The sequence below is a fragment of the Diprion similis genome, chromosome 10, assembly GCF_021155765.1.
Source record: "Diprion similis isolate iyDipSimi1 chromosome 10, iyDipSimi1.1, whole genome shotgun sequence".
Taxonomy (NCBI): Eukaryota; Metazoa; Arthropoda; class Insecta; order Hymenoptera; family Diprionidae; genus Diprion; species Diprion similis.
In genome coordinates this window covers 19,112,849-19,137,867 of record NC_060114.1, presented here as the reverse complement: position 1 = coordinate 19,137,867, position 25,019 = coordinate 19,112,849, and the positions used below count along the sequence as shown (strand labels likewise).

The 25,019-nt window shown below is 41.4% G+C and overlaps 1 protein-coding gene across 1 annotated transcript in view; it reads right to left on the bottom strand.

Annotated features, from left to right (window-relative positions):
• LOC124411083 (latrophilin Cirl) overlaps positions 1–25,019 on the bottom strand; it is a 138,253-nt gene that overhangs the window by 105,712 nt on the left and 7,522 nt on the right. The window lies entirely within an intron of this gene.

Sequence of the window (25,019 nt, the reverse complement as noted above, 5' to 3'; positions counted from 1 at the left end):
TGGTCGGCGCAGGCAAAAGCCCCCCTCCTCCTATTCCTCGTTTTATTCTACAGTCCGTGCAGTAAAACAATGTTTTCATTAACCGAATACACGCGAGTAACTCGTCGAACCCGAAACAGAAATGAAGGGGAATTAAACTCTAGCGGGTGCTCCGTACGTGAATTATATTTACGAAATCATCTAGTCGAAATAAGAAAATGCGATACTAAGCTATGTAAAATTGAAAAGTTTACACTTTTATTTTTACAACTAGTCGCTTCTGAATATGGGGGAAAAAAGCTGATTTTCGACGGTGAAATTTTCAAACTTGAATTGAAACCGCGTGTGATTGTCTTACAACCGTTTATTTTAATCGTCAAATTAGTTATGGATAAAGAATTTCGAAAATTTCGGTTTTGAGTTGAGGACAAGCGCTACCGTCAACTGTCAAAATTATTGAGGATTTACGTTTTTGAGGTTGTCTTCTTATTTACTATAAATACCATTCAAATAGTTACAATAAATAACAAAAGACGTCGAATCAAAAAAGGTAAGTCAAAACGATAAATACTCCATCTTACTAGTGATAGCTGTAGCAAAAAAACCAGACCTGATCAAATTAAAATAAATATGTTTTTTAAAATTAGTATTAAGCACCTTCCTCGTTACAAAATTTTGTGGACCAGTGTATAAGAAAGTTCTGGATTTAGTTCCAATTCCCACCACAATAGGGCGTGACAAAAATTTTTCAGAAACTGAAAAAAAAGTACTCCGGGAGCGAAAAAAAGTTTTCCAAAAATGAAATTCCCGTTCGATTAACAAGTAAAAAAAAGTTTTCCAAAAATGGGCAGGAAATTCATTTCTGAAAAACTGTTTGTCACGCCCCATCTGGTGGCGGAAATCGGAACTAAATCCAGAAGCTCTTAAATGTATACCCTATGCCTAACCTAATCAATCAAAAGTTTTCATATTTCACTGGAAAAGTGAATTTTTTTTTTGACCAGCGTTATTGCATAGCTAATTCTCTACAGTTCGGGACACCCAGTATCAGGTGTTCAGGTAGCCTATATAGATTCTGTTGGTACAAGCGCGGGATGCAAAGTGCAGACCCGCGGTTTGGTCATTGTTGCACACACACACACCCACCCATTTGCCAGTGAATATATATCAAAGCCTCGGTTTTAGTCAAAAACATGTACGTACATAGTAGACGTTTATGTATAGTCCGGGACACTCTGTTTGCTCCACTATATCGTCATGATGTATAATCTGCGCATGTACATGTACAGTATAACTAGGAACACCCAGGCTAAGCCTGCACATATTGTGCTCGCAGTACGTCTAGGGTTAACCGCATGCGATTCCTTTCAACCGTACATTATGCGTACATCATATCCAATAATCTAATTTACCCGACCCTGAGTGAATTCGAATGCTTCACCCTGCGTCGAGAGGGTCGGTGAAATTACACGTTTTCCGCACAGCTTATTTCCAGTAACAAAACTCTTATCACGGATCATTATCTTGGTGTTGTATGTTCACTGATTTACCATTATAACAGTCGATATTGAATTGCTAATCGATATTGTGAGGGGAGAAAAAAAGGGACAAGGCAAGAAAGTGATTAGAAATAAAGTGATTCCGCTTTTGTAACAGATTTGGAACCGATAATCAGGTGAGGGTCAAAACTTAGAAGTCAATGTATCGAAATATTGACTCTTCCAAGTTTTTACCCCTATCTGTAGAATTAATTGCAAGTGGATAGGGGAGGGCGGGGCAAAATGGGCCCCTTAAGAAAATAATGCCTCAAATCAGAATAAAATGTTTACAGTAATTATGAATCCCGAATAATTCGTATCTAATAAAAAGTTCAAGTAGTCAATTTTATCCTTCGTTATATAAAAAAATTTTAGGGGGCTCATTTTGCCCCCAAATTTTTTCAGATATCAAGAATTTTGAGGCACCCACTTTATCCCGCCCTCCCCTATAGGTATAAGAAAAGTAATGAATCCAGATTCCCATACTGGCATTTATCAACACTTCGCCAAGACACAAACTTTTTTTTTAAATGTTCGAGGGTAGGATCATTTCCACTCTGATTAATCTTATCGTACATCCGATCACTTAGTTGTCCGACGTTATTAATTAGAGTGTGAATAACCCTCGCCCTGAAACATTCTAGAAAAAGGTTTGTGTCTCGGCTAAGTGTTGGTAAATGTCGGTATGGGAATCTGTATTCGTTACTTTTCTTATATAGTGGGCCCCTGGGCCTATCTTTGTTCTTTTTTTTTCGAATTTCAGTTCCTTATTAAATTTCGAAATTTCTTGTCTCAAGATCAATCTGCATGAATCTTATTCCGCTTTTAGCAGGTACGCAGAAGCGCGTGTTTTACGCCTACATACTTACTTTCGGTATAAATAGGAAAAAAGTTTTTCACATCTGTAGTATACAAAACCGATTAAAAGTTTGAACTAGTTGTGGCGAAACTTTGCGTCTGGGACCCGTTTAGCCTACTACTACAGTTATAATTAAGTGTATCTACGATTTGATACACGACAGCTAGTATTATTTATGCGCTTGTATGCATATGACCTTGGTAATTATGAAAGTCGATTTAGAATCGTAATGAGCGAAGCGTGCAAGTAGATAAATAGGTGTTATATTCAAAAAGAATATAACAAATAAACAAATAGAACTGCAAGTTTCTTCGTACTGTCAATTAATAAACTTTTTATTATCCTGTCAATGCATTGATTCTTTTTTCTTATTCCTTGATTAACAATCAGACAGGTGAAGGTGTAATTATATTTTATGACTGTAGTGAATATAATCTGCATCTATGATTTAACACAATGTTTAGAATATTTGAGAATATTTAATTTCAGTTTCAGATCCATTAGTGAAAGAATCCGTACGAAGCATAAATCAAGTATTTTATACCTCGATTAGTGTGAAATTTAACACGAAATTATAGAAAAAATCTCCAACCAATTATTTCCGTCGAACTTCTTGAGTGAAGAATTTTATTCGAATTAATTAGCTCGTTTTTATTTTCATCCAGAGCCGAAAGGCGAGTTTTACGATCATATATATTATATAGAAAATTTACATGCATAATACATATGTTGACAGAATTCCTCTCCAGCTTTCGGATGACAACAAAATTGCGTGGGATATTATATGAAACGGATATAGAATATTGTACGTGGACACGCTGCCTGCGGATTCGGCGCAATAGCGATAACGTAGCCATACGGCTAAATCTGGGCTTTGGTTGACATTCGGGCTCCGGGATTTTGCCATTACGCCGATTGAAACCTCGAACACGCTCCATTTTAATCTCCACCCCGCGTCTTCTCCCTCTTCCAGATCTCTCTGTGCCTTTTCTAGCGCGAAAGAGACACATTTTAACCCCCCTGCTTATCCTTCTTGGCACGTACTGCTGATAGGTGTCTGATTTTCATACTTTCGTTCGAGTGCGAAATTTTTGCGAAAAGTGTATAGACGGCGAAAGAGAATTAAAAATCACCCTAATAACCCTGATGGTTATAACGACGGTATCGTGATATTCGAGTAAAAACGAAACGTTTCTTGACATTTTTCTTTACAGTCGGTATTTCAGGGTTCTTGGGGTCGTTGATTTAAAAAATGGAGGCATGTCTGAGAAATTTACAAAATTCAAATGGGTGGATATAATATGAACGAATAGGATCAATTCCTTTACTGCTAGTTCGCCATCTTGGATTTTAAAAATTCTGACATCGGATTCGTTTTCAGCAACCCCGAAAACCCCTGGGCAGGAAATTTCAAGCGAATTGGATCAATTTTCATACACTGAGTCCGCCATATTAGATCTGCTGTTTTGAATTTCGAAATTTTGACGTCGGATTCGTTTCTAGCGACGCCAAAAACCCAAGAATACCGAGTTTCACTTCTTGGTCCCTATAAACTTCCCACAATTACATTTGTTCTGTAAAAAAAGGCATTTTCAACAATTTATTTATTTATAACGCTCACTACATTGAAGGAATCATCATAATCCCTCTCAAAACATAAACATTGACATCCTAGAAGTCGAATTATGCGAAAAACAAAAACAAAAAATAACAGCGATGTATCAAAAATCGAAGATAAATTTTGAATAACCGATTCAAAAAAGGTGTTTCATAGATAAGACTTTGCTGTGCTGCAAAGGGTTAATCCAGCAAACCTGACGAGACTCTACATTTCATTTCCTAAGTGCACGCGGCTAGTCCAAAACCGCTAAGCCACGGTTTTCCGCTAATTCAATGGAAAGTGAGACGCTCAATATATAATGCAGTGCGACAAACCGAATAACACAGATGAGATACGCGAGAATCACGTCGCAATTGGCTAATTAAATAATACCTATAATGGATTTCTAACAAAAAAATTTTGCCAATTAGAGGGATTCTGAATTTTGACTCGTGGCTAGTGGAAGGTGGGGCAAAGTGGGCACCTCAAAATTTTTGCCGTCTCAAAAAATTTGGGGGCGAAGTGGACACTTTACAATTTTTGATGGTTATTCACATGACTAATGCCTCAACGATTGGATGTCGAACAGATTTTGTACTCTAAGTCTAACGATGTACAAAAACATCTGCATTTTAAAAAATCCTATAGAACATTTCCATTCTTCAATCTAATCGAGAAGAGTTACTTAAATTATCATACGAACTTTTGCCCAGCCACCCAGAACTCCCGGAACTCTCAAAAAAATTTCGACCGTGGGACTCGGCCTCTCGTGTGTAACTGAACCGAAATCGCTCGAGAACTTTTGATTTTCTGATTCAATCGAAAAAAGTTATTTGAATAATCGTCATAACTTTCGCTCGTCTACCCAGAACTTTTATCAGAACTTCGGGAATGCTTGAAATTAATTTTCGTCGCAAGGAATGCGCGTGGATATTTTGATGAATATCTCGCTAACGAAACAAGATAAAAATTTTTTAGTCCGCAGGAACTCTAGAACTCTTTGAAATATTCTCAGAATTAAAAAAAAATTGCGGTTTTTAAATAATTGAAAAAAAATTTAAATAATAGAACTGTAGAACTATTCGAGTACCATCCAGAACTCCCCAAAAAAATCATATTTCCGAAAATGAGGTGCCTCGTGAAGTTGGCACCCCATTTTTTGAAATTAAGTTTTTGAATCCTTATTGACCGGAACTATTTTCGAAATGTATCAGGAACTGAAGAACTCTTTGAGAAGATTCCAGAACTCAGAAGAAAAAAAATCATTTCTCCCCAAAATGGGATGCCAACTTCACAGAGGTCGATGAAAAGAAGCAGAAGATCTTTTGTTAAATACTAACGTTAATATAACGGCAGTTATATGGTGCAGAAGTAATTGCGTAATACGCGTGTAACGTGAAGAGCAGATCCGATGCATGGCGTTGATGCTGGAGCGTGGAATGAATTTAGGGTCGAGAGACTCGGACAGATAGTATCCCTGAAAAATTTAAGAAGTCAACGTCGCAATTAGCGATGTTCAGATGAAAATTATGAGGCAGTTTATCTTCCTGCTAGTTATAGCCGGTATACTCGTATATATCCCCCTTTCTTCTTCTTCTTCTTCTTCTTCTCCTTCTTTCCCATCTTCCATCTTCCGCGTATCTCTCGTCCCTCCCGATAATTCGTCTCGCTCCGATGAGCATTCTCGCTATGAAATTCGACCAGGTTCTATAATTTCACGAACATTTTTATGCACCCGCGGCAAACTTCGCTGTATTGTTCGTAGTTTTTTCTATGTGACGTATTTCCACTTCTCTGGTTAAGAACTTACCGCAGCGCCTCTAAGTAAAAGTAAAACTACTGACTGACAATGGATAAATTTCCAAGTAACCATCAGCCAAGACGAGCTGTCAGGCTAATGTCCCGATAATTGCAGCTCGACACTCAGAAGTTATCGTTTCGATTATTATTATTGTGATGTATCGTACCTGTATGATAGGGTGCGTGAGAGAGAGAGAGAGAGAGAGAGAGAGAGAAATCGTGTGAGACTAACTGTAAGTAACTGCGCGAACTAGTTGCGAATGCATACGTCGCAGATATTGTCACATGGTTATAAGATATTCAGGCATCACGTCGATAAACATTATTCCATAATGTTTGAATTAGGTAAAATAAATTTCTTCTCTTCATTGAACTATTTCTTCTGTTCGACAAAATCGTCGGCCAAAGTGTTCCATGAATTGAATTATGACTGTGACGAAAGACTGTGAATGGTAAACGAATATCGAGAAAGAAGAATTTGATAAGCTTTTAAAGATCACTCATTTTCTAATTCAGTTCAAAAGACCGTGTAGCGTTTTACTGCGCACTTAAAAGTGAGATACGTTTGACACCAATTTAAATTGCACGCCATTTTCGTTACGTCACTGTTTAATTCACTCAATCGATAATCTCGCGCTACTAATCTAACCTACAAATTGACTAATAACGTCACGAGAATGGTTATACGTATTCAAAGCGCGTTAGAGCTCTTTCTGACTTTCTATATAATGCACTTTGGGCAACTTTAATCGGCAAATCGAATATGTTAAACACTGTTTGCACGATGTGAATTCAGTTGACCACATCTAACCTATGAAAACAATTAAAATTCCATTCAACCCAATCGCTGAAGCGCCGAGCGAGGTGATGAAACCGCGTTATCAAAAACTGGCTCTTCAGACGTTTTCCGTATTCCAAGCCTGAACTCTGCATAGCATAGAAAGGAAGTGCAAGATGGTTGCGGGGTGTTGTGCCGACGGTGTAAAGACTAGATAGACGTCGTCTCTTGGTATGAGGCGGGGAACTCTTCCCGGTACTTTGCTATTTCATCCTCAAAAACTGACTCTTGACGTTATACCATAGCTACATACCACTTGGGCTCGACGAGCGGTGGAGCACCTCGCGTAAACTCGACTCTCCATCCATCCCCATCCCCATCCATCCCCGTCCCATCCATCCTTCTGCTTATTCCCATCTCCTGCTTACACCCATCCCGTCTCTACGAGGCGCCACTCGCTCCTCCTTATATTCCGCTCATCTTTTCGAGGGTCTTGCGCGTTTTTCCACGGTTTGTTTAACCCGCGTTTTATAGCTACTCCCCGCATAAACCATTTCTGAATGTATTATACAGCGTTCGTAGGTGGGCATACAACACGTCTTCACTTTTACGAAACGTGAGAAATACCTTGGAGAACGAGAAACTTACCCGCAACTTCGTATTATTCTTATATGCGCCATAGTACGTACTTACCTCACGCCTTTTTGTACCAGTTAAAAGAATTTACACGCTTCCTCGGTCCGACAACCTGCATCACGCACGCACTCGTCCATATACCGAATACTTTTCAATAACCCTTTACGAGCTCACTAAATCGTCAATTTTTGCACCGCATATTTCTGTCAGCGAATGTAAAGTAAATTCGGAACATAACCACATTATACATACCATACAAGATGAAAACTTTTTTAAAAATATCACATTTCTCGATATTCAGCTCACGCAGTTTAACGAGCGTGTAAATAATGGTAAATAACCTTACCGTTATACAGACAAGCTGTGAAGCACGAACTTCAGAGACGCTCGGTTGTCCCTTCCCTTTTCTTTTTCCCGTGTCGAGTTTAGATCTTATTTCATCACCCGCGATCGAGAGAAACGTCCTTACGTTTTGAGTGGTGCAAACACACGGGGCAGAAACGTGCGGGTTACCTATACGTGACACTCGAGGATGAGGCGATAAGGTGTGCGCGATGCTTATAGGCGTCGGTGTTACTGCTTGCGAAGATGTGTGCGATGCAGAGAAACGACGCGACGCGACGCGACGCGACGCTGTCCCGAGCTCTCGGTAATCCTTAGAAATTGTTTGTAAACTCACGATGTGTGATGCCTACGTAGCTATGTGTACACGTTTGCCATAGGCATGCCGCCTAAATCCCTCTATCTGAACAACCACCTATAGGTACACGATATGAAGCCCACGTACCAACGCGACGCGTAATTGGCTATTCTCGGAACTAACGATCTGTACCGCGAACACCGCGATATGACCGAATACCAGTAGACAAACGCCACCGCGATTGTTAAAATCGGTAGGTACATAATCTTGAATTGACCTAATGGCTGAATTTTCCCCGCGAGTCATCATCTCCACTCACCCCGTGATGATAAAAAAAATTCAGATTTTTTTAAATTCCTCTCTGCGGTTTGAAACCATTCCTTAATACTCTTTCACTTCCCTCTATCGAATGATGCAAGTTTTGAAAATACTTTTCTTCGTTTTAGAAGCTGTCTTTAATCGATGATAACTCTTGTTTAGCGACTTGTTACGAGGCTTAACTCGAACCTCGACGTTCTCAAATACCGCTCACAAAATTTGGAGGTTATAACATCACCGGTTCTCACGTAGCAGCGAAAATTGTGAAGCGATACTTTCGACGCGCTGTCGCAGACTTGTTGGCACTGATTGACGTAAGTCACGAGTAACGTGACCAACGGGAGCCAATGAGCTTCGAGGATGCAGGTACAGTCCGCCATTCGCCAGGAAGCTGCGTGCCGCTCTGTACGCATCATCTCGCGATTTTTGATATCATAAGAAAACCTTGAACGTTGCCACCGCGCCTGATGTTTCACACGATTGCAGAACGAAGTTGAACCTTTGTTTTGGTTTTTGTTCCGACTCCCTAACACCTCGTGTTGAAGAGTAATTCCAGTATAAGACACGGTGGAATGAACTGGGATACGTATGGATTTAAAAATGATCACTTCGAAGTTTTTTTTGCGATATTACAAACGCCGACGGTAATTATGTAATTGTCGAGTTATTATCATCCTTATTGGAGATCGTCAATCCCGCCTCGATCGTCAGTTATTTGCCTAGACGGCCTCCGCTTCATACCGCGGGTTATAAGCGTCATACCCAAGCATTAAGGATGAAGAATGTATGTAGGTATGGTTGTGCGTAAGGCATTTAGGCGCTACGCATCGCTGCCCGCAAGACGCAGCGCTGCGTGACACGTGTCCAAGACTGGCGGAGGCGGTGGTGGTGGAGGAGGGAGAAAAGGAAGACGGGCGTGTGTGAGAATGTGTGTAAACCGCCGTTGTCCTTTGTTTGTTTTACTTTAAAAGAATTATTTTAACGCCAGGCTGCATGCCCGTATGTATATATATACATATACATTTATAACGCGTCTGGGTGTATGTATAGTGTGTATAATACACATACACATTATAGTAGGTATAGCGTAAACCGGGAGCGTCATCGGGAAAAGGGACTCGCGCTCGAACGCTTCGGGATTAGCAAGTATATATATATATATATATATATAGGTAACGTCGTATGTATGCTTAGGTAAGGAGGTGGGTCCATGGACGAAGGCTCCGGTGCATTCGCTGTGAAGCATTAGGCAAGCGTACAAGCAGTACAAAGTGTGTCTGGTGAGTACAACGTTCGTGTGTAGTTACAATAATGATGGTTTTTTGTGATAAGTTCAATCTACCGAAGCATCATGATTTTATTTTCATTTTCATACAACGCGGGTGATCAATTAATCGTCTTGACTTTACTTAATAAGGCTTTTTCGAAAACGTCATGGGTAAGTAGAAGTGGAAGAGCAATGGATAAGAATCGAAAGAAAGAAGAAGAAGAAACGGCGAGAACGAGAAGAATGAAGAAAAACACAGGCAAACAAACAAACTGAATTTGTTGTTTACGCCACAATTCGTCTTTATTTAGCTTCCTTGCTCGGGGGACTCTCGAAACCCCCTCTACAGACATTTCCTGCGGAGTAGCGAACCTCCAGATTCGTGAAGATTCTTCAGCCACCAATTTGGCTTGATCGATAGCTCGCATGTATATATCGAGATGCTTTTATATACTTCTGGTTGGAAAGCGAAAATAAGTTGTTTCTTGGACGTACAAATGCACTCATGTATTATGCATTTAGACACCATCTTCGGTTTTCTATTTCAGTGGTAAGATGTACAGATATGCGATACTCCAGATACGTCCAGAACTTGAGCATTACTCGTCGTGGAAAAGAGAAATGAATAACGGAGAATCGTCGACAGGAAAAGGCTTCAACAAGTTTTGTAAATTTTCTTCAAAATCCTCAGCGAAGAGTTACGAGAAACTTGATCGACGAATACGAGAATGTTGTCTCACCTGGGAAATTAAAAAGGCCGCGATTTTGAATTCTCATTACTGAAATATCGTAAAAAATTCAGAAACCCGCGCAAGGATGGCAAGAAGTTGTACACTAATTTTAAACAACGATGATTGATAAAAAAAGAAGTTATTGAAGAATACCTAATTGTTTTTCGAGTTCCTATAAAAATAAGACGCCATATTGAAAGCGAGCATATAATTGTATATCACCACGAATACTTGAATATGTGGAAACAGTTCTTTCCGATGTATCGTTTTATATCGATTTAATAAAATTTACAATCACGTATAAAATAGGAAAAACTAAATAAAGAGATAAATAGAAGCCGGCGAGGCAGGCAACAAAATTCGCATGCATTCCCACTAATTTGGCTCAAAAAGTTTTGATCAGCTTCCAGTTACGATTGTTGATAATTGGGTCACGCGAAAGCTCCTCGATCGTTAAATTCTCGTGTATACTGCTCGTATCCGCATGTACCGACATCGGTGCGATGTCGAGGGGCGAAAGGGTGAGAGATTTAAGGGTGGTGCGGGTTCGAAGCACAGTGTTTGGCGGGACAGATTCGCGTCCAATTGTTTAGAAATAATGGCCGCGAATGGCTACGTGCCAATCGGTGCACCAACTATTGGGACTTTGTAGCATCGAAGCACGAAGCAGAAAACAGAAAATAGGAAACTGGAAACACACCCCCCAACTCTACAGATATTCACACACCGCTGTTCGGCGTGAATAGTTATTCACATTTTGGTGAGTGAATACATACACTTCATCATTCGGCGCAGGTAGGCATTATACGTACATATGTCGAGGTTACGAAATGAGCGGTGAATAGCAAACTCCAACCGAAACTGGAACTCTGCTTACAATTTCCCATGTGTATTACCCTCCCTCCGCAGGTATACCTTCATAAAAAAACCAAAACTAACGAAAAAGATGACCCTACGGAGCGCGTTGAAGTCTGAACATACGGTGAGGCACGATTTTCAAGCTCAAATATATTTTTTTTCGTTAAATCCGGTAGGAAAAAAAATTGACCAAAATCTTTGATCGGTCTCCAGAATTTCGTGCTGTTTACATCGACGCCTCTCACGAAAACTAGCGTGTTGTGGTTTTTTGTGGACAACAATAACAAAACATTGATTTCTCCATATCCAAATATACGTTTGTCAACAGTAAACAAACTCTTTTCTGAGTGTATCCGTGGATAATCAGTGTTTAGTCATCGTCATCAATCAGAGACCGTGATAGGTGCACTGAAAAAATGACGATAAGCTCGATTCGGGTGAACGAATGCAGGCGAAATATATTTCTTGGATTTGAGGGGAAAATTCACCGATTCCTGAATACCGACGTAGACGAGATGCTCAAGCCGGGCGGAATTTCGTGATATTTCAATCTGTCCCATCGCCCTGCAGTAGGTACGTCTCCTGAACACTCTGCGATGTAATACCGCACCCACACGTGGTGACGCGACGCACACGAAAAGCCCAAGGAATTCGCCCTCGATCGTTCCCGATGGAACGAATTGGTCGCCCCGAGGTTCGATTTCTAGGTAAAACGATACCGTTTCTTGACCCGTACAAATCGCTGGCGAACATTGCAGCGCAATATCTGAGCATGTACACAGAGTCGAGACGTAACATATAGATCTGCAAGACCGTAGCGTGTCCACGTAGGTATAGTCTCCATGGTACACAAAGTGGAGTTCAGTCGAAACGATGACATTAAATTTCCTTCGTTCTCACTACGTCGTTTTACTTTGTTCTAAATTGGGCGCTTTCGCACTTTTACCAAAGTCAATTTTCCGTAATTAACATTGTATAAGAAAGAAAGAAACGGAAGGAATTACGGGACTTGAGAGAGTGAATTGATTGTAGGTGGGGAGCGAAGAGAGTGCCCCCCCCCCCCCGCTTGTCTTCGAAGAACAAGATTCTTTATACATCTGCTCATTGGAACACGACCGCGAACACAACCTTTGGATTAATTAACACAATTTTTACCAGCACGGACAGCATCAGCATCGTCATCAGGCTCATAGTGCGTTGTGAAAAAGGTTCGAGCCTTAAGGCTGAGGCCATAAAATTTGTCAGGATGCGCTGTGTGTAGGGAAAAATTAAAATACCGCTGGAGATGCCTTGCGTGTGTTGATGGTAATGATGTAAATACACGTGAGTTCGAACTTTCGAAGCACACACATGAGTGTGACGCCGGCCTGCGGCTAGTCGGGCGTAAATACTGGACCTCGGGATGAAGCTGAAGTTAGCCGCAGGCTTCAGCCAATCAGTGCCGAAGTCCAGGGAAGAATTGGCGGGAAAAATATTACGAGACCAGTGCGAGTATAATGCCAAGATTTTTTAAGTTTTTCATTGTTTCAAGCCACTGGTCAACGTTTTTGGTTACTAAAGGAACTCAATGTTTTCATGTGAAAATGATGGTTTGATTACCGATTCCTCAACATAATTATTTCACCGGAGATCCACGCCTGATATTCCTCCCTGGGCTTGTTCGGTTGGAGGTTAAAACCTGCGGCTAGCTTCAGTCGCATTCAAGAGGCTGCGGAGCCGAGCTTGTGCGTCAAGTTTTACAATCCAATTAGACGCGGGCCGTCGTATTAATTATAATTTTATGGGTAATAATTATATCGACAGTTTTATACGTTCGACCTTAATTACGTAATGGGGGGGAGTTTTGTACCCGCGGTAGAAAGGCCGGGGGTATTATATATATTATAGGCGAGCTTTACGGTTTTGTTAGGAAAGTTTATTCCTCCAAGAACGAGGAAAACAATTGTTATACCAAACCAAACCGAATCCGTTAAGCGTCGGGGTGCTGTTGACAAAAGAATATATCTTGTTGAGTGCGTTTTTTTTTTTGTTTGTTTGAACATGTATCTGAAGCTTGAAAAATATGTAGAATACTTCTCGCAAGAGTTGATCAGAAGCATTGGAAATTTCGTTTGGACAATCGTGTTACAACATAGTTTGTGAGTCCCTTGTTAGACTGTTAGAATAACACAGTCGAAAAATGAAATAAGCTTTGAGATAGGTATAGAGTTTGTCGAGTTTCTCGTCCAGACAAATGATTTGAGAACAGCATTATACCTGTAACGAGTCTGAGCCGGAGGTGTAACAATGAAAAGTGTACCTTTAGGCGTACGGTTGTGGTTAAAAAGAGGAATGCAAAGGAGAAAAGGAGAAGAAGAAGTAAAACGGGAAGCACAAAAGGAGAAAATGAATGAATTCTGATTAACACCATTGTGTTAGGTATAACCGCACGGGCTATACACAAGATACGATGTGGGTACCGACGTCATTTAGCGTGAAGGAAATATATAGGGAAATAATAGGAACCGCTCGATGAACAACAGCGAGAGAGACGAGAAGATTATGCCCGGATTGAAAGGGAGAAGGAGAGACACGCCGAGTGGAAGAAAAAGTGACGTGGCGAGAGGGGCAGACGAGATTGTGATAAGAGAAGGAAGTATAGAGAGAGTAAGAGAGAGAGAGAGAGAGAGAGAGAGAGAGAGAGAGAGAGAGGGAGACGAGAAGAGAAAAAAAATCCTGGCTTCACTTATTCCCAGAAACGGTTTCATTAGGAAAATAAACGTACAAGGTAATCAATTCTTGATCGAAACGTGGATCAGACCAGATCGCGCGTAGAGCTCGTTGAGAGATCGAGAAGGATCCTTTCAGCGTCCATACATCAGTCCACTTTTACTCTTTATACTAATTTTCGGTATTTCGTCTCGGTTCGTTTCAATTCATTCTACTTTATTCCATTTCACGTTATTTCAATCTTTTTTTTTCTTGCGGTTTGTTTATTTGTTTTTTTCTTTCTTTTGTTCTGTTTCGTTTTTTTATAACCTCTCTTTTTTATCAATCGGCCAGGAATTTCGCCTCGGTTTTCCGCTCGCGACACAGGACGCAGCGGGGTTTAGCAATGCTCTTTTGAAATCGTTATGGCGATATAAAGAAGTGTGGCAACTTTTTGTACGAGATAAGCTTTATCGTGAGAGGATATTCGTCAGCATCATGGTCACGTTTTGTTAGTGGGTGAATGACGAATGTCACTTGATAAGAGGAATTTAATACTAGGCGTGAATGCGCGAGGCGCACAAATTCAGTTTCCGAATTAGCTCACACCCATACGTATGGGGTATTCCACGCCGATTCGACCAGTGTTAAACCCCGATCGTCTCAAAATCATTTCATGTTTTTTTTCCAACATTCTAGTCGGTAAAAAACACGGCCTGAATTTTTTTCAATTTTTTTTATCAAACCGTTCATTTTTTATAAATATTTGAAGACGATTGCGAATGCCCATTTTTGAAATCTGTAAAAATTCTCAAAAATCCAGTGAATGGTTAAGGAAAACGTGGGCCAAATTTTTTTGTTTTTTATCACCTAATTCGGCATTTTACCGAATTCAACTTCTTTGACATTTTCGGAAAGTTTTACAAAAATTTCGTCCGCAAATTTTCATGGATTTCCATTCTACAATGTCACCTGGGGTGACGATTCGGAATAAAACTGGTATTTCTTCCGGTGTTACGCGATGTATTTTTATTCTTCTTTAATCTCATTTCTTCGTTCTAGTAACACGAGATTTAATAAGAAGTTTCACACGAGATTCCTCAAAACGATTACACCACGGCGTTCTATTTATAATTAATGATGCATTCGAGTCACGCGATTCTCCCTCGCAATACACGCGGCTTGCAAGACTCATTCGCACTTCGTTTTTCTATATATAGCACGCACCTGCGTATAATATCATACGCGTTGTTAGGTTGTTTAACTTTTTACCTATCCGTTTAACACGTGTATAATTTGCAGTATAGGTGAGGGAGAGACAAAAAATAGTTTTCCTCAGCCACCAGTTGAAGCATAAAAGAGAAGAAGAAGGTCGTAGCAATGCTTTCGCGAATAAATTAACCTATACACAGAACCGGAAGTGGTATCATCTTTTTTACCATCCAACTCAATGACCAAAACAGAAAATTTCTAGGACTTCAAACTAAGGAGTCGAAAAAGAATATCAAGGTCCTGTAGAGGTTAAAAGAATGAATGTGAAGTTCGAAATCGTGCCTCTTTTATTCGATGAATGGAATAATTTCTTGGGGAAAAAACGTAACCGCATTACGTTGAAGATTTTTGCGGTCACAGACGACACTTCGCGCACGTTGAGCTTTATTGGCACAGCTTGAGTTCCTGGACGAGTTTGAATTGCATAATCGGTAATGATGACTATCTAAAGGCGATGATGCGACCCGAAGTCCCGGGTCGCTTTAAAACGCGACGCCTGACCGATTTTATGACTCACGTCTGCGACGTGGTTTAAGTCATGCGTTACACATGACGGGTCGTGCCATCCAATGAACGTGTAACGCGCTTCGAATACTTGATTCAAACACTCTCTATCACCGCGGTCATGCGTGTGTTGCGTAATTGAATCAAATAAATTTACATCAGCCGCAATCAGTTCTTCATTCAATGTCAATTCAACTTTCTCCATCCATTCACTTTGAAAAATTGCTCTCTTTAATTGTCCGAAAATTGTGTTTAGATACCACTTGGGAAAAAGTCAGAGGTTCCGGCATTTTTCTTATAGATACTGTCTCCGACCTTCTCAGCGATAGCTTTTTTTTTTTCATTGTTCTGTTCTCAGAAAAAAAGGAAGCAACTGTCAAAAAATATTATTAATTAATAAATAAAAATAATTTTTTAATTAAAAAAAAAAAATAATCGGCGGATCCAATATGGTGGACCAAAATCTTAAGTCAATCGATTTAGACGAAAATCGGTACTTGAGGGTCTTCGAGGTTGCGCTGATCATCGAATTTTCGAAATTCAACATGGTGAATTCAATATCGCGAACGAGAGACTAAAACCTTGAAATTTCATGTCTCATGATTTTTGGGACACGCTCATAACGAAGCTGGTTTTTTAATTTCTGTTCTCTGAACTTGGAACCTGCTTGTTTCATAAAATAATTGCTTAGAGGATCTTTTCTTTGACCGAGCCTGAGTCGGTGTCGTTTAATGAATAATACAAGATAAGAGAAAAATTCGGAAACCTGACAAGAGTTTCTGAGTATTTGTATTTTACACCCGTGTGAGGTACAAGGCTGTACAAGAATGTGGGAAAATTGTAATGGAAGTAGTGAATCATGTGCGAGACGTTGCCGATACTGCGAGGGCTATCGAAGAGCGCCTGACCAACCAACAAGCCGACGTATGTATATACGTAAGTCAAACGTTAAAAATTTCTTTATCTATCGTCCAGGGACGGTAAATATTTTCTCGACACACATACGTCAGAAGTAAGGCGAGAGATAAGAGTCTTCCAATCTCGTTCCGTAGGTGGATACAACAACCTATTGACGCCTCGAGAGGAGACTTCTTTTCAAATCCAACAGGCCTTGGATGTCGCCCGAGAAACGGGTGCAGGTATACCAACGGCCAGCAGACACTGTCACTTGACAATGACAGACTCACACGAAGTCAGGTAGACCAGGTACCCAACCCAAGCGACACTGTTGCTGGCCACAGCAACGCCTGTCAAGGAATCCGTATCATCGAGTCTGCAGGAAAACACCAGCGTCAGTCAACTCAAGATAAAGATATATAACAAACTGCAGCGCCCAGGAAAAGTCAATTTCCAACTACCCGATAGCGAGGAGAATCGGTTGCAGGCCTTCCGGAAACTCGTTTCAATCCATAATGTGGTCACTAGCACCGTTGAGCTCTTCAGACAAGAGATGAAGGAACTTGGAAGAGTTTTTACGAAAGACAGGTGAGGACGTGTGGATAGAGAACAGACAGGTTAAGACAGAGGTAAGGAAGACCATCTCCGTGTGAAATTAAGATGTCGTTGCTGCAGTGAAAGTTCCACAAAGGGATTAAACCCTGATTACTAGGCGCCAATCAGATTGTTTCTCTTACTGCCATGCTTATGAACGCCATTCCAACGACATGTTCAACTACCATTTCCACACGTTTTCAGTTAAAGACCCAGATGAGATTCTTCTCGAGGGTGAAATTTATACGGAAGAGAATCGAGGATCGCACGTACAGAGTATCGAGTTTGGCGGTAAACGCGAGAAGATAATCGAGCTGCAGAAAATCCCTTGGAAACTCTCTCGCTATCGGTTCCCTGCACTCCACGGTCGAGTCTTATTTGCCCAATTAGGAAGGAGGGTGGCCTGTAATTCATACGGCTCTTTCAGCCGTGCACGGGAGAAATTAGTTCCATGCGGAATATCGCTGTCGGCACCTTCGGGCGAGAATCGATCCTTCGGACTTCCGGTGAGCGGATCTGCGGTTTATTGGATATTCCAACTACGAGCGTTGGCGTGAATCGTACTCGGAAAGAAACAGGTGATGCTGTAGAAGATGAAAAAAGTCGATTTACCCACAGCTTGCGATGAACTCTACGTTATAAGCTGTTCAAAGACATATCCTGGGACTTGCTGTGAGAGAAAAAAGTAAGCTTCCAAGAAGAAACTTTTGCTGTTATTTCGCTCAGCCACCACCTTATACCTCGGTTAGAAAAATGTTCCTTAAGTATGTACGTAGAACAACCGAAGTTGTATTGCGAGTTGAGAAAAGGATCTCGTATCGAGCTCACGTGTAGATGCATACTTCACTTCTTGTGTGACACAATCAATTCCGTCAACTCCGGATTCTGGGATTGAACCAAATACCCGGACTTCTGCAAAGACTGTAGCAGACTAGTGATTCTTACAACCAAGCCAAGGTCTGCTGAAGCAATCAGGGTGCCGAGAAGCCACGTTGTGGAACGTCTTTTGCTTCAATATTCGACGCCCTCGAGCTTGAGATTACATTGTAAGTATATCGGACGTGCCAGAACGTTGGTACACGCTCTTCCGACCTCTTCCAAGCTCTTGGGCGTGTCCCGTACCTCCTACCACCTTTATATATTAAATATCCTACACCCGATGTACACGTGTAAGTCCGTGTATATAGGAGGGCCCATCGCCCCGCCGGCCACGAAGCCAAACCACATTTGAACCAGAAGGCTCGGAAGTTGCCGTTCATCCTGACCGAGCATAGCTTCACAGGCGTCGTTCCATCGTCCATTTGCCAATGACATTAACGTCGAAAAGTTGGGATCCACGGATCGGATCATGGTTAGCCGTACCTTTTTACCGATCAGTATACCGATGGTGATTTTTATTGAACCATTTCCTACCGGCTGTCACAGTTAAAGATTGAGCCGTTAACCATGGTGACTGGATAGTCAACAGTCAAGTACATCGCCATTGATGAGAAGCAGAAGAAAACGTTTCACGATTGTCAGCGGCTGTGGATCTTGGAGACCGAACATCGAGCTGTCAACCTTCCTCGAGTGTTGAACTATCGACCTTGGGCTTGAGACGGTGAACCATGAAAATTGAACTATGAACTGTCTGCCAGGAACGTCAATGATTGGGACACGGAGGGAAGTTAGATCGGACAAAATCCTTCAAGGGACGAGAGTAATTACGCGGATGCTTCGCTCAGTTATACACATCGTTCGGTGCAAGATTCGATGACGGAGGGCATTATTCGAGCCGAGTGACTGGACGTCTTGTCTCTTTGGTACCTTATGGACTGCATGGGAATTTTTACGCGTGTATGTCTGCGTCTTTGTGCGTTTGTGCTGACGGTTTGTGTTTGTGCAGCGTTGGATTGGTGTATTAAATAAAATCATATCAAGAGAATTGTATAGAGCAGGTTTAATTGAATGATTGCCTCCCGCTCCTCCCATACACTGCATGTATGGAGGTATAACCACGTTACCGGCGACTCCTTGCTGTGCATGGGCCGTCTGTCTCATTCCTTCTCATTGTCGGTGTCGACATTATGAGGATCGTTGTGCTGTACAGGGAACGTATGTGTGTGAGTGTGTGTGTGCGCACCTTATATACGACCTCTGTAAGTTATACCTCATACCGAAGCGCGACGGGGCAAATTTAATCAGGATTTTTTGCCCCTGGTGTCGGTGATTTTTTTTTTTTTTTAATTTCTTGATCCTTCTTTCGTTTCTTTTTTTTTTTCTTCTTCTTCTTCTCGTTTGTTCATTCCTCTTTTTTAAAGTGCAGATCCTCGCTTATATGTATATATATGTATGTACAGTGGTAGCTACTTGGTACAGGTTAAACAAAGGAATAAATCATCATAATTGATCTGCAGTTCGGTGGGGGGGGATTCTTAATTCGAAGAGCGAAGAACAGAACGAAGAGGAGTGTAAAAAACAAGACGTGATTAAATAACACAGCAACAAACTACCGTCTATCTATACCGCTGTATCTAAATTACTACACAATTGTTGTGTATACAACAGTCAGCTGCGCTGCGCATATTGAAAGCGCGATGATCTGTACTGTGTGAATTATTAAGACGTAGAAAAAAAAAATAAAAATAAAAAATCACGAGAAAAAGAAAAGCAAGACTGAGAATAATTGAATCAGCTGTGTGTAAACAATTGCTGTGGGCGACTCGACATTTTTTTTTTTTTTCCTCATTCTCTTCGTTTCTTTTATATTATCTCTTTTGTATTACGGAGTAAGAGAAAAATAATTGGAAATACATTCATGAGTATACGCGTATAAGAATTAATCGAAAAATATTCATTCTTCTTATTTTTCAGGTCTCTTCACCTCTTCGGCAATCCACGTACATACATATATTCGATTGATTGATTATGGATAGAAAAAAAATAAATAAATAAAATTCACACTATACCGTGTTACAACTACTCGCGCAAAACCTGCATGCACTCTGCAGTATTATACATAATATGCGCATAAATTTACACAGGTGAAATACGCGATGAATTGTTCCATGTTTTTTCCCTCCCACACACACTATAGCTGTTCTCGAACAGTACAGAACACGAGTGTATTTTCGATAGCGCGCAATCGCGGCGACAGACATTGACCAGAGGTCAGGCTCTGAATTTTCCTTTTGTTTTCCACAATATATCAATAAACGCCACTGCGCACTGCACCTCGAGGCATTGATGCAGTTGTGCAGTTAGTTGTCGCTGCACTTCCCTGCACCGATACTAAACTACGTTTATCGATAACCTGTTTCGCCTTCCTCTTTTCCATCCTCATCGCTATGGTTAAATATACGAGAATACAGATGACCGATGAAGGATGATACACGTATTGGGAAAACCTCGAGTTAACGACACATAATCCAATGAATGTTTTCTTTAAGTCATTGGTCTGATGCAAGGTTCGCAGATATCGGAAAACCGAGCTGGCTTTTAGTCCTCGTCAATCTCGCACGAGCTTTCCGTCTATTTCCGTCCTGCGCCAAAATCCAGAGACACTAAAAGCTCAAATCACAGGTTACGCACGATAGTTTCTGCCCCCCCCCCCCCCCCCCCTTCCCTCGCAAGGTAAACGACGATTGCGCAACGGCTCTTAATTCGCATGGTTTCTAAGTTAAAATAGAATGATGTCTTCCACATGTCGACACGTCGCCGCCAACGACGCGAACCCAATTCTTCACCCAGCTTTCCGTCATCCGTTTCGGTTCACCGGTTTCGATTGCTCGTTTGACTGTGCAAACTCGTTGAACCCAAGGTCATCCTGCTCCTTGGGATTCCCCGATACCCGTTTCGGTGAAGCCACCCATCTGTCGAGTCTTTCAAATTTTTAGGGTGCTTCGAGATCCTCGATCCAAGACATACTTGTAAAATATCCGGAAGCAAAAGGAAAGGATCAGATATTTGGGTGATGGATTCTGCCGAAACTTATAAGAACGTTTCTTTGGTCCAAAACATGGAGTCTCAGATTCCTAGTAAATCCAAAAATTACACGTCACCATAGTTTTGGAATAATAATATATCCGTTTACACTCCAATCTACAAGATCCTGTGATGAAAGATTCAACGAAGGACAACGGAAATCAATGTTTAAAATAAAAATGCACGACAGGTTCCATTTATGATGAAATTTCAGTCATCAAACTACCGATGCAATCAACAGAGCCCTACGAGACCAAACTGCGTATGATAAGCTTTATATCTTAGGCTAGTAAACGACCGAATCCATAACCCAGAGAGAGGTCTGATACTCTCGAAGTTATCCAAGCTTCGCAATTTTGCAACCAGAACTTGGCAAGCGAGGAAATCTACAGTCGTTCGGCCACTCCAAGTGACGAGGAATTTATACACGATGTCGTTCGGCCGCGGATACGGTTTGTGAGATCGTAAGTTTGTACGTGGAACCGGTTGGAAACAGGGTGGCCAATGCTCGTCAACCCCGGGAGGACGGTGCTGGATGGCTCCGCGCCTTTGAACTGGTTCAAAGTTCTCCGATTTACGGACGGTTCTTCACCTCCGTCTTCTCGCCTACGTCCACATTCACCGGTGAGGTTGATATACACGCTTCTGGCCTCTTTTTCACCGCGATTGGGTCCATGCCTTGTACCGATCTGACAATCAGATAACTCGCGGGGATTAGTTTTAATAGGCTTTAGCTATCGTGGTAAAAAAAAAGACGTTGTTACCTAGCTTCTTACACGTGCACCAATACAAACGGGCCATATTTAAACGCAGACACGATATGCAGAAGCCCTCGTCGGAAAATAGCCCCAAATGGTAATAATGGTCTCCTTAAGTCAACATGATTGTAACAGGCTTATGTCCATGGTTATACAACAGATTTTGCAAGGTCAAGTTTATCAGCAAGTCGGAGAGTGAAGAGGATTCTTCGTTACATGTTTTTAACGATATCTTCAGGAATTCCACCATCTTTTGTTCCTAGTCGAACGCAGATTTTAACTAGAAGCAAATAATGCTAGGTTAGGTTCTGGTAACGTGAATCTTGTTTTAAGACCATCAGCAAGTCTATCAGTTTCATAGAAATTAACGAATGTCAAGTGTTTGCGAAGAATAGTCGGTTCTTAATGAGATTCTAATTAATCGGTGATCCGGTTTCAATAATCAAGTCCGTCAAATCTTCGGAACAGAAATCTCTGCCATTCGGAGCATCTATAACCGATTCGTAATCTAATTAAATCAAAGTTCACGTGCTATCGAAATGATAACTTGTTCACTTCTTCACTGGATTCAACGAGGCTTAATCGGATATCCAAAACCAGGTCTTTCATGGTCTATGGAGAACATGGATGTCTGCAAAGAAACGAACCAACGGAACTTGACGGAGTCTGAATCCCTGACATGGGGTTTACATTACGGTAGCAATAGGCACTCGAGTTTGCAGTTTTCCACCTCAAGTGCAGCACTTTGTCAAATCGAGCATAAATTTTTGGTACCATTTGGTCAAGTATACCTCTTGTCGTAGGAATCCAGAAGCCTGAACAACCACGATTTAGAATGGATAAAAAGAAGACGAGATCTCTTCCTCGATGTATGGTTAAAGCCTGGTCTATGATGCCCTGCATGATGTGAAACAGGAACATGATATTTACCCGTGCTCGATAGAGTCCATCGACTTATTACGAATAAGCACGCATAGTTATCTCAGAGGTCCTTAAGGTGCTTATAAAGACCCGTTGTACACCTCGAAAATGCGGGGATGCAAAACTCCTATTCCGCTCAAGCGATCAGAGTGAAACTTGAGCAGTTGATGCCTTATTTTGGCAAAAAGTGGAGCGTCTTTTTACTTTTTCAAAATTTTGAAAAAATTTTTACAGATTGGTTACCACTCACAGAAATTGGCCAAATTTTCACAGTTGCACGGAATGGATCGAACTATCCGGTATGATGCCACTCGGCGGTGATGAAACACACATTTTGAGCCTAGACCCATGAGATTTGATGGTGAAATGACGGAATGGCAACTGATCTGGTTTTCGATTATGAAGAACACCGAAATCTCATTTTCGTAAAATTTCTCGGTAATTTCTTACCGACATTACACGCATACATTACCGGCATGCGCGTAATGTCGGTAACAAATGTCGCCAAAATGAGATTTCGGTGTACTTCGTAATCGAAAATCAGATCAGCTGCCATTTCGTCATTTCACCATCAAATCTCATGGAACTGGGCTCAAAATGTGTATTTCATCACCGCCGAGTGGCATCATACCGGATCGGTCGATCCATTCCATGAAACTGAAAATTTTGCCAATTTCTGTGGGTGGTAACCAATCTGTAAATTTTTTATCAAAATGTTGAAAAAGTAAAAAGACGCTCCACTTTTTGCCACAATAAGGCATTAACTGCTCAAGTTTGACTCTGATCACTTGAGCGGTACAGGAGTTTTGCATCCCCGCGTTTTCGAGGTGTACAAAGTGTCTTTATAAGCACCTTAAGTGTACAACCAGCACCCAGAAGGGCATCAGATGCGTGTTTTTTCGCCGAATAGAATTTGGATCGGTATAACGTGGTCCTCGCTTCACCAGTTTCACATCTCTCTCTCTCTCTCTTTCTCTCTCTGTGTTTCTTTCTTCCTTGGCAAGCATAGCAAAACTTGACACGGTGTCTGACACGCCTCGAACACGATGAAATCCGACACTTTATTTCGAACGTGTTGCAGGCGGGTGGTTTGAGCACAGTTTTCAGAGTGTGTATGCGTGAATGAATCGTGCCTTTTATTCGTCTCTGCATCAGCATCACCACCAGCACCAGCAGCAGCAGCAGCAGCAGCAGGTTCTCGGGGTGTATAAGGTGTACGGAGCTAAGAGATGCACGCATTCGGCTTGTGGCGAAGAACGCGGCCGGGTAAGAATCAAGGAACGAATGAAGGAACACGGACGGACGGACGGACGGACGGACGGACGAAGGAGGAGGCAGGAGGCCTTGTTCCCCGATGCTTTTGAACACGTGTAGATTCTTCCGCGAGATATATCCTTGTGCCTTATACCCGCGCACCGTGCAGGCACCACCTCATCCTCGCGGCGACTCCTGCGGCCTGACTGCCTGACTGCCTGCGTATTATACCGGGCGGCTACACGAAGACGCTGCTACGGGGCTCCCGCACGTAGCCTTACATCTCACCAAATAAGTTTCTCTTTTTTTATTCTTTTTCTTCGTTTTCTTTCTTTTTTTTTTTTTTTTTTTTTTTTTTTTTTTGCCACATTCCTCACCTGGAGATAGCCAACAGGAAAAAGACGAAGAAGAAGAAGAAGAGGAGGAGGAGGAAGAAGATGAAGTTTGTCTCTTCGAGCGGAGAGGAAGGCACGTCGCTCTCGTCCTCCTCATGCGCCTCATTATACCTACGCCTAACCCTATTTGCTCACTCTCCACCTGACTCGCTGCCTCCTCTTTTGACGAGGGAAATTTGACACCCGAGTATATGTATAAACTTCGTTGCATGGGAATCGATGATGGTTTTATTTTACTCCTTTCTTCTCTTCTTTTTTTTTTTTTTCTTTCCTTCCTTATTCTTATCTCGGATCTACTTTTAATTACCGCTGAGACTCGTTTTTTCTCATCGATGATAAAGAACCGGAAAAATTGATCCGTATTTGGTGCGATGTCGCGTATATTCGAGATCCTTGATGATAACCCATTTCTCACAATCGGCAGGAAACAGTTTCACGAGGTTATTTTTTAGGTATATGTATAAGTAACAAGCAGCTTTCCTGTGCATACATTCTGCGATAACGGCTCCGTTGCTTTATACGTTCTCTACGTTTTCGTTTCTTCATCTTCTTTTTTTTTTTTTTTTTTTCTTCGTCGCGTTCCAAGACGTTGACCGAAATATGGCATTAATTTAAAAAAAAAAAACAAAAAAACAAAGGAAAGACCTCTTTTCCTATCTCGATCACCGGAAGGAAACGAACGTTTTGCAATATCAAAACCTACAAGCCTCCGCAGAGCCCAAACCGTTCGTCGAATGCCTTTCCATTAAATTTCAACGCAGATTACTTG